Raw genomic sequence first — 18,603 nt, forward strand, 5'->3', positions numbered from 1 at the left:
CACAGTTTCTATCTTATATAGTTCAATTACTACATTGGAATTACAGCATCTTTACCAGTCTCTCTTGGGGGAGATTTCCCAGGGACAGTGACACTCCTTTCAAACAACCGGTTATTTTAGGATTTGTAAAGCCAGGGCTATTTTAAACTCTGCAGATGATGCGTACCAACTTTTTTTTTTTTTTAATTAAAAAGAGTACCAGATGTAACTTATTATCTCATATTGTGGAGAGGAGTGGTTCAATAAAGTTCCTTTCTCCATGTGTGGGATCAAGGAATTTACTGAGTTGTGAGTGGATGCAATTCATTTTTCATACACAAGCCATGGAATATTAAGGGACCTTTTCCATCTCTAGCTTCCTGGAATGGTATCTCCACATCATTGATGTGGAATTTCTCAAGTTCTCTATTAAATATCATATAATCTGGAAAGAAAGAGGCACTGGTGTTATCAGTGGTTAGAAAAAAACCTTTGTGTATCTCATAGCTAAAGTTTTTGTATATCTCACTGGGATTTCTCTTCTCTCTCTCTCTTTCTCTCTGTAATTCTGCCCTTTTTTTTCCTTCCTTCCTTCCTTCCTTTCTTAACATATTCGTACTTCTCTTGAACAATTACATACTTTTGGCCACTCTCTCCAGCATATCTTGGCAATGTTGTGATGAGCGCATGAGTTTTCATTCTGAAGTGATGAAGTGGAATTTCCACAGAAGTAGTATCTTAGTGACGTTCTCCTTCCAGTAGGGCTGGGTCACCCGTTGGGCTACATATGCAACTGAAGAGACCCTCTTGCCCCAGCATCAAGATAGTTTCATGGGTATTGACAGTGGGAATGAAGCCAACTAGACCTTTCAACCACATGCATAAAGTAACTGTGGCCTCATCAGCATGTGCATCCAAATGAGCTCCCATTAACGTTATTATCTCTAATTTCTTTATCTTGTCCCCACCCTGCTCCAGCCTCTCTCCCAAGTCCTCCCAGTATATTTCTGGGAGTCCCCAAGGAGTATCTCATCTCTTCACACACCTGTTAGTCAGGTCCCTAAGCAGCCCTATACCTTCCTCTCCTGGATCCTCCATTCATGACAGTTTGAAGAGAACCTTACTCTAGTGCCAACTGATGATACCCATGGTGAGCACACAGTGTTTATAACACAGGTGACATTTTCAAGGACCCAGAGCTGTCTGAATGCCTCAGAGCAGTAGAGGAGAATGGTCCTCACCCTGGTTTTTTGTCATACTTCAGTGTGTACAAGAGGAGCTGCTTCGGGGTCCAGGTGACAAAGTCTCTCATGAAAATAGCTCCCTTAGCTTCTGGCCCTCACCTCTCTCCCCTTCAGGTAAAAACCCACCCCAGGGTATCCATTGTAGACAGAGGCTAGACCAGGTCCTCATGGAGAATTTTTTGTTTTGTCTTCTCAAAACTATGCAAAACATAGAAACAAAAGCAAAGAAGGAAACCACCACCACCAAGACCAACAGCACACTCTCTCTCCTTACTCCAAAAACAATAGCTCTCTTATATACTGTACTAGTCTGTTCTTGCCTTACTATAACAGAATTCCTGAGACTGGGTAATTTATAAAGAAAAGAGGTTTATTTGGCCCATGATTCTGGGACAGCTGCATTTAGTGTGGCCTTAGGCTGCTTCCACTCAGGGTGAAAAGCGGCAGACAGCTGGTGGGTACAAGCAGATCACATGGCAAGAGGAAGCAAGAGAGAGAGAAGAGAGGTGCCAGGATCGTTTAAACAATCAGCTCTCACAGGAACTAATAGAGCAAGAATTCACTCACTACCCCTCCCCCAGGGAGGGTATTAATCTATTCATGAGAGATCAGAGCCACATGACCCAAACAGTTCCCAACACTGCCACATTGGAGATCAGATTTCAACATGAGCTTTGGGGTGGACAAAGTTTGGGGGAACAAACATATCCAAACTATATCAAATACCAACTCATACAAAGTTGCACATAGAATAGTCACTGCTCTACCCAGTTCCACAGGCAGCCAAAATCTGACTCTTGATTTGTGCTCAGCAAGAGCATCATGCTATGCTGCACAAAGGTTATGCGCTTGACATTAGCCCCCACTAGTTGTGGCTGTACACACCCCTGCTGGGGACTCCACCATTCCACTTACTCACTGTGTCCTATAAACACTATACAATGAGCATCCCTTGCCTCTTCTATGAGGGGACACTTAAAAAAGCTGATTCTCATAGAGAGTAGAATAATGGTTACCAGAGGCTGGGGTGGCAGGATGCAGGGGAGGGAAGAGGGGTAGATTAACAAATACAAAACTATGCTGTCTACCCTAAGTGAATCATTGTGCAGTATATGCATTATTGAAACAACATACATATCCCACAAATATGTGCAAGTATATGTTAAAATCTTTTGAATAAAAAAATAACAAAAAAGAAAGGAAAAATGAAATTAAAAGATAAAAACAAAAAATATAAACTTGATTTCTCAATATAAGCTCCATCAAGTTCAACACACTTTTGTAAGCAATGATACCAGCCGTGTAGTCCATCCCTGGAGGACTGAGGGTCCTGGGAATTTAACCATGTCAATGCAATCTTTTTTTATACTATTAACTGAAGAAAAATGGATGCCCTTTAAAGATATTTTGAGATTAGGAAACAAAAAGAAGTCAGAAAGAGCCAAATCAGGAGTGTAAGTTGGATGCCTAATGATTTCCCATCAAAACTCTCTCAAAATTGCCATTGTTTGATGAAAGGAATGAGCAGTATTGTTATGGTGGAGAAGGACTCTCTGGTGAAGGTTTCCAGGCATTTTTCTGCTATACCTTTGGCTAACTTTCTATGAACACTCTCACAATTAGCAGATTTTATCATTCTTTGGTACTCCAGAAGTCAACAAGCAAAATGCTTTGCTTCCAAAAAAAAACTATTGCCATGACCTTTTTTCTTGACAAGTCCTCTTTTGCTTTGACTGAACCGCATTCATCTCTTGGTGGCCATTGCTTTGATTGTGCTTTGGCTTCAGGATCATACTGGTAAAGCCATGTTTCATCTCCTGTTACAATTCTTTGAAGAAATGCTTCAGGATTTTGATCTCACTTGTTTAAAGTTTCCACTGAAAGCTTTGTTCTTGTCTGCAGCTGATCTGGGCTTAACAGTTTTGGCACCCATGAGCAGAAAGTTTGCCTAGCTGTATTTTTTTAGTCAGAATTGTGTAAGCTGAACCAATTGAGATGTCTGTGGTGTTGGCTATTGTTTCCACTGTTCATTGTCAGTCCTCCTCAATTAGGGAACAAATAAGATTAATTTTTTCTTTGAAAACTGATGTGGATGGCCTGCCGCTGAGGGATTCATCTTCAACATCATCTTGTCCCTTCTTAAAATGAGTTATCCATTTGTCTGCTGATTTCTTTGGGGATTTGTCCCCATAAACTTTTGTAAAGCATCAATGATTTCACCATTCTTCCACCCAAGCTTCACCATAAATTTGATGTTTGTTCTTGCTTCAATTTTAGCAGAATTCAGGTTGCTCTGACAGGGGATCCTTTCAAACTGATGTCTTATCCTTCCTGGTGTCTCAAACTAGATACTGTTCAGATATGTTATAACAAGTTGATACAAGTTTATTTTGGTGCAAAAAAATTTTGAAGTCCATGCATAGTTTCCTCATAATACACATTTTCCATGAACCTTTTGAAGATCCCCTGAACTTTCTCACTCAGCAGTTCTGCTCGTATCAGTTAGCTACAGTTGCAGCAATGTTATACAACAATCCACCCCCAAACTTGGAGACTTTAAAGAACAATTATTTAATCTCCCTCATGTATTTTGGTTTGGCTCATTCAGGCTCAGTTCAGCTGCACTTGATTTCAAGCTACAGATTGGGTCCAGATCTGCTCCTTTTGTTTTTGCACCCTATTTAGACCACCAGGTTAGCCATGACATTTTCTTCTCATGGCAGAAGCAAATGTACAACTGCACAAGCACATTTCCAGTCTCTGTTTGTATCACATCTGCTAATATCATCTGGCAAAGCAAGCCAGATGGCCATGCCCAGCCTCAGTGGGGCAGGTGGGCATACTACTCCACAGAGGTACAGAGTGTTGGGAGTCAGGGGGTGGGGGACAGGGAGTGAATATTTGCCAAACAGTAATGTAATCTACCACAATCTCAAACCCAAACTTACATGATCGGTAAACACGCCATCAGATGTTGTCAAGATTTTGTCTGAGACAATCTGTTTTAACAAGTTTGTGTGGAAGAATACATCCATGCCTCATATTGTGGGTGTAACATGTGTGCAAATATTTTACATCAAAGCATTACCCATTGGCTTCTTGGTCAGCTCCCAGCTGATTTTGTTTGAAATATTCATAACTTTCCCAGTGAGGGATCCCTGGTTTTCAGAATGAATTCAACCTTGTCTTGAAAGAAATCATTCCTTCTTTCTCTGCCTTGTATTCCATGCTGTTTGAATTGCCTGGACTTCTTCTCTCCCTATCCCTCCATTTCCAACTCTCCTGTGTTCAAACTTCTCTCCCCATCCCAAAACATCTCTGGAGAAGTACGGGATGGCCTTGCAAATTCAAAGGAAGAAAAAAACAAAAGTCCTTTCCTACCACTCTTCTCCTTACAGCTCAAATTATATATGTGCATGTGTATTTCTGTGTCTGTGTGTGTTTATGTGTGTATGTTTATACAAATATGTGTGTGTGTGTTTATATACGTGCGTGTGTAGTGTGTGTGTGCATTGTGTGTGACCGTGTGTGAGAGAGAGAGATATACTTACCACCAGTGACGGAGCAGAGGTTAAACCAAGAACAGCAAAGACATGCACTGCACTTGCCACTTCCTGTGGGTGAAGGGAAGCAGCACCGTGCTGGGGCCCTTCTTGTCTCTCTTGTTCTGCATTCCCTTTGCTCTGAAATAGTCACATAGAAACGTTCTTGCACAGGGACAACGACATTGTTTTTAGCCATATGTTTAATTCTTCAAAGTTAATATTTGCAGAAAACATAAGCACAGCATGATACTGCCTTGGAGGTGTTGATTAATCCCTCTCTGAGGCTTCCCTTCTCTTAAGTTTCCTTTTCCTTTTCAGCTCATCATTAGTCCCGTAATGGTGTGTGTGCCTGTTTGTGTGAGTGCATTATCACATTGCCCTAAAGCCTGCAAGGGCTATGGTGAGCCTATATTTTGGATCAAGTCACACATTCCTCCTCATTCCTAGCCAGTTCCATAATTGGTGAGAATGGTAGGAGTGACTTAACCCAGCTTCCTTGGGAGATGGAGACCAGCCATAGATACCTGAAAGAAGTCATGATGTAATCTCCAACCTAGACATGCCAGGGATGTTTGTTACCTGTTTAGGAGGCTAAAATATCACCATGAAGTATACAGTTCTTTGATAGTTACTTCATGTGCAAAGCAAAGGAGGTTCATGGACACACGAAATGACAAATCAGGGTCACACTATGAGTTGGTGGGAGCCCTAATGACCTTTAGGAGCCTACCTCTCAGGACACTGAAACCCTTTCTTGAGGCTGGGCACTAGGAATCTTTCATCGTGTTAACCCCCTTCCCCACTCCATCCTGGCTTTTAGATGAGAGCAAGTAAAATTGAGAAAATATCAGAAAAGTTGCTCTGTTAGAGAAAGGTAAACCATTTTCACAAATTTAATCACAAATCCACTGGATCACTGATTTTCCAACCCCTTTGCTACAATAGGAGATAAAGAATTTTAATTTTTGTGTGTCTGTTTACATAATTGTTGTGCAGCCTGAAGACTTTCCGAGAGAAGTAACATTGGTTTCCTTCAAATATTAAGGCTTTGCTTTATTTTACTTTCTTTTCCAAAAATGTAAAGTCTAAGTGTCTTAGATTAGGATCATTAAGTGCCAAGAAATTAGCTTTGTACAGTGGCTCATAGAACTTGGGACAAGTATAGCTTCTCTCAAAGCTGAAAAGTAAAACTTCTGAGTCAAGGTCATTCAGTAAATCTCATGTTAAATAAAAATTCTATTAAGTTTTGTAAAACCTATTTCCTGGGCAAGAAGTAAAAAATAACTTACAAATCATTTAAGAAATCTAAAAGTCATTCAGACTTCTCTGGCCAAAGATCTTCTTCAGGCTTCTGCCTACTACTGGAAGCCAAAGCATCCAATGTCCACTGACTCTTGATCTGTCTTTATTCCCCACCCAGTGCTGAGCACAAGTGTCTCACAGTCTCCCTGTTCCAATTTCTCTGTGCCAGCATAGCTGGTCATGTCCCAAGTGGCTTCCTTTACAGCCACGTGATCATCTGTGTATTATTAACTAACCAAAAATTAAAGTCATTACTTGGTACTTAATTTTATGTAACATTTCTTTGTAATGTGTACAAAAGAAGTTTGTTTTTAACAGGAGTTTGGTAAATAGCATATGCCATGATTAATTAGAGCATGTAATGGGTTTGTTGATTTGAAATTAAATTCAGTGCAACAATTTTCTTTAAAAATAATTTCTTAAATGGTATTTCAATGTGTGTAAAACTTAAGAAAAAAAAAAGTAAGCAACCTGCATTGACAGTCTTAATGCCCTGTTTCAGATTTATTTGTTGGACTTTACCTTCTAGAGAACTCACTTTTATTTTACTCAAATCTATAGGAACTCTAAGGAACAGCAACATTTGAAGAGCTCTTTCAGATTCTTTTTGGAACAGAGTAAAATATAAATGAATAAACTAACAAACAAGCAAATCCTCAAATAACTGGAGGTAATTTATATTTCCATATCACTTCCCTCCAGCTATATGATCTCTTTCTCTTCTTCTTACACGTTGAATACATTCATGCCCCAGGGCCTTTGCACGTTCCTTCTGTCTGAACATCACTCCCCGTGGGGCTTCATGTAGCTCAAATCTTAGGCAGAGACTTCTCTGGTCATTCCAGATAAGGAAGTTCCCTATCACAACACTGTGTTTAATGTTTTTATTCACTGAAGGAATCACTCTGTGACATTATCTGGCTTGGTGTTCGTTCATTGTCTTTCCTCTGTCTTCTATAGAACGTAAGATCCTCAAGAGTAAAAACTTGTCTACCTGACCCTCCCTGCATCTGTAACACTGCAAACAATGCCTGGCTCATTAGTAGGTGCTTAATAAATCTCTGTGAAATTAATGAATGGACTGCATTGCTCTCACAAGCCAATAATTAACCATGCCCCTAACAGAGAGAAAGCAAAATTGGCTTTCAAAGTTTTTTTTAAAAAAACAGAAAGAGAAATGTGTTGGCTAGGCATGAGATGCCTTGCAAGGAAATAAAGAATTAAAATGTGAACAAATTACATGACAGCAAGGACAGGAAGAAAAGATTGTAGGTAATTGCTTAGTTTATGAAAACCCCAAACACTAGCTGAGAAGTGAATGAAGCCTTCAATCAGTTGGCACCTTCTGCCTTTATGAATGCAACAACAAGTTGAACTGTTCCTATTAAAATGACTTAGCCAAGCCGCTATCTTTGCTGATAATAAAGTAAAAGATCTGAAGATTCTTTCAATCTTTGTATATTTAAAACTGGATTCTTAGGGTTGATATGGTGTTTCATCATATAGACATATGAGGAAAAATTAGATGAGAGTGCCACAGTGATACCACAAAGAGTTTCTGACCAAGAGAATAAAAATTAAGAGGTATAAACTTCCATGTTGTGTTATACTAAATTTCAGTTTCATCCTCAAAATATAGCAATCATCCTCCCCAGAGTTCTGTGCCTTGTAAAGCTCTTCTGCAATTCCACATTAAGTCTATACCAAACAATGGGAACTGGTCTAGCAGTATTAATAGGATTTTATTCCACAGTTGTGTCTGGGGTCTGGAAAATATTTGTTTTCTGATTTTTCTCTATGTGCTTAGGGCGAAAAGAAGTCTAGGTGGCTCAGCATGAAATGAATTGATTGCAATTGCTGCATGTTCAAATCCCAACTCTGCCACTTGCTAACTATGTAAACTTGGGCAAAGTACTTAATTTCTCTGAGTCTCAGTTTAATCATCTGCAAAATGGGCTTGGTGTAACTCACGTGGATTAAATGTAAAGCATTTGTTTTTATGTACAGGCATACCTCCGAGATATTGCGGGTTCAGTTTCAGATCACTGAAATAAAGTGAGTATCACAATAAAGTGGGCAAGTCTCACACATTTTTTCTTTGTTTCCTAGTGCATAAAAAAGTTATGTTTGCACTGTACTATAGTCTATTAAGTGTTCAATACCATTATGTCTGGGGGAAAAAAAACCAGGCAATGTACATACCTTAATTTAAAACTACTTTATTGCTAAAAAAAAAATGCTAATGATCATCTTCATCTTCAGTGAAGGTTGCGGTGGCTGTGGCAATTTCTTAAAATAAGACAACAATGAATTTTCCCACATTGATTGAGTCTTCCTTTCACAAAAGATTTCTCTCATAGCATGTGATGCTTTTGATAGTATTTTACCCATAGTAGAACTTCTTTCAAAATTAGAATCGATCCTTTCAAAAGATGCTGCTGCTTTATCAACTAAGTTTATGTAAAATTCTAAATCCTTTGTTGTCATTTCTACAATGTTCACAGCAGCTTCATCAAGAGTAAATTCCATCTTGAGAAACCACTTTCTTTGCTTATCCATAAGAAGCAATTCCTCATTCATTAAAGTTTTATCATGAGACTGCAGAAATTCAGTCACATCTTCAGGCTCCACTTCTAATTCTTTTGTTATTTCCATCACATCTGCAGTTACTTCCTCCACTGAAGTCTTGGCCCTTTCAATGCCTGGTTTGTTGATATTTTTACCTCCTCTCATGAAACATGAATGTTCTTAATGGCATCTAGAATGATGAATCCTTTCCAGAAGGTTTCCAATTTACTTCACCCAGATCCATCAGAGGAATCACTATCTATGGCAGCTGTAGCCTTACAAAATGTATTTCTTAAATAATGAGACTTGAAAGTCAAAATGACTTCTTGATCCATGGGCTGTAGAATGGATGTTGTGTTAGCAGTCATGAAGACATTAATCTCCTGGTACATCTCTATCAGAACGATAAGTGAGCATTGGCTTAAACTTAAAGTCACCAGCTGCATTAGCCCCTAACAAGAGAGTCAGCCTGTCCTTTGAAGCTTTGAAGCCACCAGGCATTGACTTCTCCTCTCTAGCTATGAAAGTCCTAGTTGACTTCTTCTTCCAATATAAGCCTGTTTAATCTACATTGAAAATCTGTTTGGTGTAGCACCCGGCTAGATCTTCTGGATCACTTGCTGCAGCTTCTACATCAGCACTTACTGCTTCTCCTGGCACTTTTATGCTATAGAGACGGCTTCTTTCCTTAAGCCTCAGGAACCAACCTCTGCTGGCCTCAAACTCTTCTTCTGCAGCTTCCTCACCTCTCTCAGCCTTCAGGACTAGGCTTTGGTTTAAAGGAATGTTGTGGCTGGTTTGATCCATCCAGACCACTAAAACTTTCTCCATATCAGCAATAAGCCTGTTTCACTTTTTTATCATTCATGTGCTCACTAAAGCAGCACTTTTAATTTCCTTCAAGAATTTTTCCTTCACATTCACACTTAGCTGTTTGGCAAAAGAAGCCTAGCTTTTGTATCAGCTTTTGACGTGCCTTCCTCACCAAGCTTAATCATTTCTAGCTTTTTCTTTAAAGCGAGAGATGTGTGATTCTTTCCTTTATTTGAATATTTAAAATCCATTGTAGAGTGATTAATTGACCTAATTTAAATATCGTTGTGTCTCAGGGAATAGATAGGCCCTAGGAGAGCCTGATCGGTGGAGCAGCCAGAACACATACAACATCTGTCCATTAAGTTTGCCATCTTATATGTGGTGCCCCAAACAATTTCAACAGTAATATCAAAGATCACCATGGATCACTACAACAGGTATAATAATAATGAAAAAATTTGAAATATTGTGAGAATTACCAAGATGTGACACAGAGACATGGAGTGATGTTGAAAAATGGTGCCAATAGACTTGTTCAATGCAGGGTTGCCACAAACCTTAATCGGGAGAACAATAAAAACATGTTATCTGCACAGCACAATAGAATGAGGAATGCCTATAATAAGTGTCAGTTCTTTACTTTTACTTTTGGATTTTAAGGTATAATTTACAGTGTTGTCCCCATTCCAGGTTATAGAGTAATTCACTCAGGGTGTTTGTTCTCCTAGTATTTTATATGTTTTAGGCTTTACACATAAGTTTCTCATTCATTTAGAATTTGTCCAGGTATACAGTACAAGGAATAGCTTTAATTATATATCTTTGTATATGGCTATCCAACTATCATAGCACCACTTATTAAAAGTCTGTTTTTTTCCTTTCTAACTAGGGATGCTACTTTTATCATATATTAAATCTTCATATGCAATTAGGTCTACTGAATTTTCTTTTTTTTTCCATTAGTCTGTTTACTCATCCACAAACACCAAACTGTTTTAATTTTAGAGGTTTATAATATGTTTTAATATTATATCATTGTTCTTCTTTTAGAGGGATTTCCTGGCCATTTTTGTATGTTTATTCTTCCAAACACCCTATATAATCAATTTGACTAGCTCTAGGAAAAAAACCTGATGACATTTTTACTGAGATTGCATTCAATGTTTAAATAAACACAGAAATAACTAAGATCTTTATGATGCTGAGTTTTTCTGTGAACATGATTTACCTTTCCAATTGTTTAAGTCTAATTTCATATCTTCATGAGTAGTTATAATTTTTTAAATTGATTTTGAACATTTCTTGTTAAATTTACAGTGAGCTATTTAGACATGTGGTTTTTTATTCCAGTTTATCTTCTAACTGGTTTTGTTGTATCTACTGATTCAGTAATCATGCTGTTATGGTAGTGTTGGTATTGGTATTCTGACACTGTTGTGTGTGTAGTGTGGAATAAAGCAAAAATGTGTATTATATTGGTGTAACTGAGAACTGGAATTTTCAGCTTTGGTGAGAGCAGATACAGCTGTAAGATCAAGAAGGTAACAATTCTGTAGTTCTTAAAATAAACCTAAGGTAGCAATACTAATTCATAATGCATTTTATGTTTAAAAAGTATACATTTGGTAGGTCTGTCCAAGAAACAATGGTCAACCTAATAGCAATGAACATTCCTGGAACCTTAATTGTGTTTCTATACACTATTTCCCACCAAAAGGAACAGGCCTCTGGAAAGAGAGCTGATTCCAGGTCTGAGGCAGGAAGTTTATTAAATGAGTCTGGAATATCTTGTCCATGGAAGTTATGAAAAACTGCTAGGGTTCTGTCCAAAGGATGTTGGTAGCAACTAAAAGAGGATCTAACTGGCCAAAGATGGAATAATTTGAGTACTAGTAGGATGATAAATGAAATGAATGGAAACATATCAAGTATATTTAAATCCATAAGTTCAGTTTAATACAAAAAAACTTACTAATCACCTTTAAAGGATGCTAGGGAACAAATTCACTGTGATAAAAAACTGGCCTCAGAGTAACCAAAAAGTCAAGGGGAAGTTTCTCTTTATAGACTTTTTCCAGTTAACAAATTAATGAGAAATGATAGAATTGGGATATCGCTAGTTTGCAACCTTCTAATTACTGGCTCTAGACAATGATCACCAATGGCTGCTAATATGACCAAAGAGAAAGAATCAGACATCATGTACCTGCTAACGAAAGTGCGGGACAGAACGTATGAAATATTCTTGACAAAACAATTGAACCTGAATCTGGTCAAGTCTCTGAGTCTAACTACCAGTTTACAGCTTACAATGACAGAGAAACATTTTAAACAACATCACAGGGACACAATCAGAAAAAGCTAAACTGGGGAAACTCCAGGACAGCCAATTCTTCAACAATAACAAAAAAACAAATTGAGAGGTTGGGGGGCAGGGAGTGGGGAATGGATATGTTGGGGAAACCTACAAATTTTTTTGGCATGCAAACATTTATTTGATTATATTTTAAAAGGCAGGGCAATATCACATTCACTTTCTTAATAGTATCACTGTCAATAATTGGATGGATCTCAGAGCTCTTAGTTTGCTTTGGAGACTTCTGAAGTTGATCATTAGGAGCCTAACAAGCCTTTTCCTTCTTCCCCAGGCTCTCCTGTACTTTGGGAGTAGGGGGACATGGTGCTGATGATAACTAATGCAAAATAAATAGTGCAGTTGTGTTTGCCAGACCTCCTCCCATAAACAACAGGGTGACTTGGCTGATTCTTTATCTAAAATCACTGAGTAAGCAAGTAAGTTATCAAAGACAGATAATGGAGGGAAGTCTCCATTTCAGATCATTTCCAAAGTTAAGAATGAATGAACTTGGAGCTTAACTGTTCAGTCTCTTCTTTTGCCGGCCAGAGAGAGAGATGCAAGCAATGGAGGGTAGACCCTCGGTCCATTGAGAATCATCGTGAAGTACTCAGTTCCTTTGATTAAAAAGTGTTGGAAAAGCCATATCTGGGTGAGGAAGAGAGGTTAGTTTTTTACAATGTTGTAACTATAGGAGGCAAATCACAGCAGCAAACAGCAGACAGTGTCCCTTTCCTGTGGAGCTCCAATGATCACTCCACTCCTGCCAGCTTTATAGTCCAAGCAAACTCAAGTGGGAGAGCAGAGGGTGGTAACTGGGCAGAGAAATGAGGAGATCTTTATCCAGACCTGTGGGCCAGTTCAGATCTTCTTGGATTCCCAGCACTGATTCCTTTGTAGTTATGGGAGATTCAAAGTTTAAGACTCCATTTTCTGGCTGGTGCAGGAAAATGGCATAAGCAGCTGGTCCTTTTGAGTATACCACACAAATGCGGTGTTTTTTCTGATTGCGCCCTCCATGGTTTAGAGGTACAGACGGCCTCCCCGCTGGTGCTCAGCCACTTCTCAACAGCAAGAAGTCTTTCTCGGAAGATGGGAACAGTCAATCCATCTTTAGCTGGTCCACTGTTGAAAAGTTAGCTGCCTCCCAAAGTTACTGTCTGAACCAGTTCCGAAGTGACTTCAGACACACTTGCAAAGTCAGACATCAACTTGCTGCCACCATAGCCCCAGGGTGGTGTATACTCCCACCAGTGGTCTGGCAACCTCTCAGGCTTAAATTTAACTTGACAGTTGTAGGATCCTCCATGATGGCAGGAGCATTTCTGAACTGCTGGTCATTTACTACCACCTTGTCCTTGACAGGGCTATCATTGTAGAGCCAAGAAAGAAATTTGTACTGTTCCAGGAAGTATCAGGACGTTCCTACTCTCCGTCAGACCAAATCAGATCAGGTTTGTACCTGTTAACAAGGTCATGTAGCTCCAGCATTACTTGCACATTGACAAAATGCTGTGTTTTGAAGCGATTTTTCTTACCTACTTTGTAGAGTAGATGGGACCATCCTGATAGGGAGTGATGGCTTCCCAATTGCTGTTCCCAGCTCACCAAGCAAATCGAGGGGGCCCCAGGTCTGCAGAGTTCCAAGACACAGGACTTGGCCAGTTTGTGGAGCCTTCGTGATGCTTTATCAGGACAACGAACTTGCCTAGAAGAGGTTGTCCCACTCATTTGGGTAGAAGAGGCATGCAGTGGACTGTCGCCCCAAGTCTGCTTAGCTGAAGCCACAGCGTGGGTAATTGTGGCACATGAAGCACGGGTGTTGACATTGCCCTTTGCCCTTCCAGTGCCACCAGAACCACTCACTGCCCAGGCTGGCACCAAGGCACGCCGCAGTGCACTAACACCCCAAACTTGCCCTCGTCAAACCAGTGCCACAGCAGCATGAGTCCATGTTCGGCCATTCCAGTCTGGAGTGCACCTGCCCATGAGTATCAGCAGCTGCGGTGGCAGCTCGGGGGACATCACCCACGATCTTCATCTCAAGAGCCCTGGAGATCTGCCAATTAATGGAAACTTTTAATTAACCAATCCGAATGAATCGACTGTGTTTGGATCCTGATTCATGCAAACAAATGGCTTTGTTATGTTTGGTTTGGTTTAAGGAAAGCAGGAGCAGCATGGCGTTCAGGGAAGTAGATGGGATCTGCTGTGGAAATTGGAAAGAATGGACAGCGCTGGGGTGAAGAAGTTGAGGAGGGTAAAGATCCAGGCCACGTTGAGTGGATGTCGTAACTTCCTCACTATGTGAGACTAGTCACAACCTCATTTATTATCCATTGTCTCAAAACTGCCCCTCAGGGAAATATTTTAGTCTAAATAAAATCTCAGAATAGGGATCCAGAAAAAGATTAGCTATATTAAACTGTGCACTCCAGTTCAACTAGAGATAAAACAAGAGAGAAAGGAGACATATCTCCAAATTCAATTCTCCTATCTTCAGTTATGTTTTATGGAGAACTTATGTCATTCACAAAAGAGATGTAGTTTCCCCAGGGGAGACAGCAGGTGTACATTTTCTCTCAAGGTTATTTAATTGCTGTCAGGAAGACATATGATTAACAAAACCAAATGCTGGAAATATGAAGTATAGACAATTTTAAAGTTGTTTATATAGTTGATTACAGTATATCATACAACGTGTTTATTTGCCATAAACATGCCTATCACAAACTGTTTCCACACCTGTGCATCTGCACTAAAAAGCCTACCGCTTAGCTGTGTGTAAATTCCCGTCTGTGAGAATGGCCAGCAGCCAGAGCAGAAAGTAGCTTTCCCTGGTGGCCTCTCTGAGTCACCTCCTGTGCACCAGACACACACCAGGGGTTTGACCACATCAATCTGGGACTGAGGCCTGCTGAACCATAGCATCTCCTGCTTTGAAGAGCACACTTTGAGATCTATGGAAGGAAAACAGTATGAAAATGACAAGCCTTGTGGGTTCCTCACTGTCCTTTTATGACATGACTGCTGAAAGTGAGGCCCTTAGTCTGTCATCTGTTGGTTATTGTTCAGAGATGTGTACAGAATTGAGAGGAAGCATTTAGAGCTGTTGAGAGCCATTTGGCAGCACAAGTTTATGTTTGTTGAATCTTAAAATTTTTTTTAAAAAGGACTTAAATTTTATATGTATTGATTTTTTAAATTTTACTTTATTTTACTTTTATTGTACTTTACTAAACATCAGTCTGTGACAGATTGGAAATAAAAAAGAACTGATCCTTCAGCACAGACAGCCCCTGTGCAAGCTGCATCCCAGAACTTCACCTTAACACTAGGATAGTTCCAAAGGGGCAGCCCATGGCAACAATGTGGACCCACAAAGGTGGCCTTCCCAAAGGATCACTCAAAGGTGGAAAGCAAATATCTAATCCACTGTGCATGTGTTAGGTCGATGCCAGGGGTTAGAGAATCTAATGAAACCAGCCCTGCTGACCCCTAGTCCCAGCATAACCCTTAGGCTTTAGTAGTAGTAGTAGTCTTCGTAGTTTAAGCAGCAGCAGCAGCAGCAGCAGCAGGTAAGACTTGTATAGGACTTCCTATAATCCAGATACTGTTCTAAATGCTTTACATACACAAAGTAGCTCTTCCGTTCTCTCTCTGAAGTGACATATATTCTAATCCACACTTATAAACAGGGAAGAAGAGCATCAAGTCTGTTTACAGTGATGTCTTGTATAACCCTGAAAATTTACTAACGACTGACCCCTTATTAGGGTATTTCAAGACATTATGCCAAATACACTAGAGACACGGATTAAAGAATAGAAATTTAATACCCAGGAAATCAGAGTTTTGTGTTCTGGTGTTGGTCATAGAGCATAATTGGAACAATTGTTAGAAATAGAATAGAATTTTGAAAAATATGGAGATGACTTATGTTTTCACTTTTTGTTACTGTTGCATTTGGAAATTCTCTGGCATGAAATAGAGTCAAAAAATTTATAAGCAAAGACAACAAAATAAAACGTGCATCACAGCATAGAGACACTCTCTAAGACCAAGTCTTTTAACTACTAGTTTATTCCCCCCAAACAGGCTATAAGACTGAAGAGCATTGCAGATATTTCTGTGCTCCTTGCCCCAACACTGGGGTTTAATAAATGTCTGAGTTTTATAAAGTCAACAGACAGAGTCTATTGGCCCTATTCCTCTAAGGATGAGCCTTCTTAGATACTGTGTAAGGTGAGCTGCTTTCTGCACCCCCATTCCCGGTAATCTCAGCAATAACCAGAGCTTCCCCCACTGCTGTTGGCAGCCAGATTCCCTGCTTGGCTTTGGGGTTGTCGAAAAAAATAAATAAATAATATAAAGAGTTAATCACAACAGATTTTCAGTACATCTTTGTAGGGAAGGATTAAAGCGTTCACTGTGGAGAAATGAATGGTGGTGGCAGAACCAGCTCCCATGTCATCTTTCTGTGGCTTTCGCCTTCCTCAGGTTCTGTGGACAAGCTGGTGCTCGACTCTGTGGGGTAGTAAGTGGTTCCAAACCCATGTGAACTGTGAGGAAAATGTTTTCTCCCAACTGAGTAAAATTTCTTCTCCTTCCCACAATTTTAAAACCTGGTAGTAAACTGGTTTTGCTGAATCCCAATCAATCAATAGCCACTGGAAGTCCATAATATCCCAGGAGCTTCACCTTAATTAATGATGAATCCTGCTCGACATTAACTCCGCGTACACTTCCAGATGAGGTCATGGTTGTAGGCCTCCACCTGAAGGTGGAGAGTCACATAAGGATGGGGAGGCCAAGGCAAGTCAGCCAAAGACACAAGGTGAGCTACTGAAAAGCCAAGAAGAGAAGGACATCTGTGACTTAGCAGGGATATTTCCAAGAAGGAAAGTCTCAATTTGTTTCTTTCTTTTCCTGCCTCAGTCGTATTTGTACAAAAAGCACAGGAGGGCACCAGCCCCATGCAGACAGCAGTGCAGGGGTCATACCAGTCCTCCCGCCCTCACATTGGCAGACAGAGGCCAAGGTTCTGGAACATTCATGGGGGGCCGGTCACCCTTGGGGGCCTGAGCTAGAGCTGCAGCCTGGGCCTTGGGTTGAACTTTGGCCTTGGACTTCGGCCAGCAGAGACTGAGACCCTTGGCAATGTGGGCACGAACACACTTCCTGAGCTCAGAGGGGCGATGTAGGCAAGCTGATTGAGTTTGTGGCTGACACCCTTTGGGATCTTGGGCTTGGCATTGCTGACCCAAATCTTCTTCAGCCCCTTCTTCTTGTGTTTCTTAACAAAGCCCACATTCCTCAGGAGATTTATATCTTTGGATAGGAGTTTCTTTTTGTGATTCTGTTCCATTTTCAGGATCAGTTGCTCATGGTGTGGTTTTTGGACTTGGCCATGTCTGCACCATGCTCCCAAAGAAACTGGGACTAGAAGAGAAACAGGGCCCAATTTGTTTCTTTGTCTTATTTCTTATGTCTCTGTTACAACAAAAAGTAGAGTAGCTTTTTTTCTAAAATGCCTTTAAAAATTGTTATTTTATCTTGCCAAAAAGGTGATGAGATAGATATTAATATCTCTATTTTGGTATATGGTGAAAGGTATGGATCAAGTTTCTTTCTTCTACAAATGGATATCCAGTTTTCCCAGCACCATTTATTGAAGAGGCAGTCTTTTCCCCAATATATGTTCTTGGTGCCTTTGTCAAAGATCAGTTGGCTGTAAATATGTAGATTGATTTCTGAGTTTTCTATTCTGTTCCATTGATCTACCTTTTTATGCCGGTGTCATGCTGTTTTTGTTACTACAGACTTGTAATATAGTTTGAAGTCAGGAAGTGTAATGCCTACAGTTTTACTTTTTTTGCTCAGGATTGCTTTGGCTATTTGCGGTCTTTTGTTGTTCCATATGAATGTTAGGATTGCTTTTTCTATTTCTGTGAAGAATGTATTGGTACTTTGATGGGAATTGCTTTCAATCTGTAGATGGCTTTGGGTAGTATGGATATTTTTACTACATTGATTCTTTCAATTCACGAACAAGGAATGTCTTTCCATCTCTTAGTGTCTTCTTTAATGTTTTCAGAAGTGAAATGGATTAGAGACCTTTATATAAGGCCTGAAACTTTGAAACTCCTAGAAGAAAATATAGGGGAAATGATCCAGGACTTAGGACTGGGCAATGGCTTTATGAATAACACCCCAAAAGCACAGGCAACGAAAGAAAAAATAAATAGGATTATATCAAACTAAAAAGCTTCTGACAGCAAAGGAAACAATCAATAGAATGAAAAGACATCCTACAGAATGGGAGAAAATATTTGCAAAATATGCACCTGACAAGGGATTAATATCCAGAATAAGCAAAGGGCTCAGACAACTTTACAGCAAAAAACCAAATAATCCAATTAAAAAATGAGCAAAGGAGCTGAATAGACATTTCTCAAAGGAAGACGTACAAATGGCAAACAGGTACATGAAAAAATGCTCAACATCACTAATCATCAGGGAAGTAAAAATCAGTACTGCTTTGAGATATCACCTCACCCCAATCAGACTGGCTATTATAAAAAAAACAGAGAATAACAAATGCTGGCAAGGATGTGAAGAGAGAGGAACCCTCCTGCTATGTTCGTGGGACTGTAAATTGGTACAGCCATTATGGAGAACAGTATGGAGGGTCCTTAAACAACTACAGAGAGAACTTCTGTATGATCCAGCAATCCCATTCCTGTGGATACATCCAGAGGATTGGAAAACATCAGGTTGAAGTCACTCCCAT

At 39.8% G+C, this 18,603-nt stretch overlaps 1 long non-coding RNA gene and 1 pseudogene across 1 annotated transcript in view; one reads left to right on the forward strand and one right to left on the reverse strand.

The window, feature by feature from the left end:
* LOC134370861 (uncharacterized) overlaps nucleotides 1-18,603 on the forward strand; it is a 129,250-nt gene that overhangs the window by 43,953 nt on the left and 66,694 nt on the right. The gene's annotated exons all lie outside the window — the stretch shown is intronic.
* LOC134388486 (tissue alpha-L-fucosidase-like) lies at nucleotides 12,563-13,851 on the reverse strand (annotated as a pseudogene).

The sequence above is a fragment of the Cynocephalus volans genome, chromosome 1 (genome assembly GCF_027409185.1).
Source record: "Cynocephalus volans isolate mCynVol1 chromosome 1, mCynVol1.pri, whole genome shotgun sequence".
NCBI classification, from domain to species: Eukaryota; Metazoa; Chordata; class Mammalia; order Dermoptera; family Cynocephalidae; genus Cynocephalus; species Cynocephalus volans.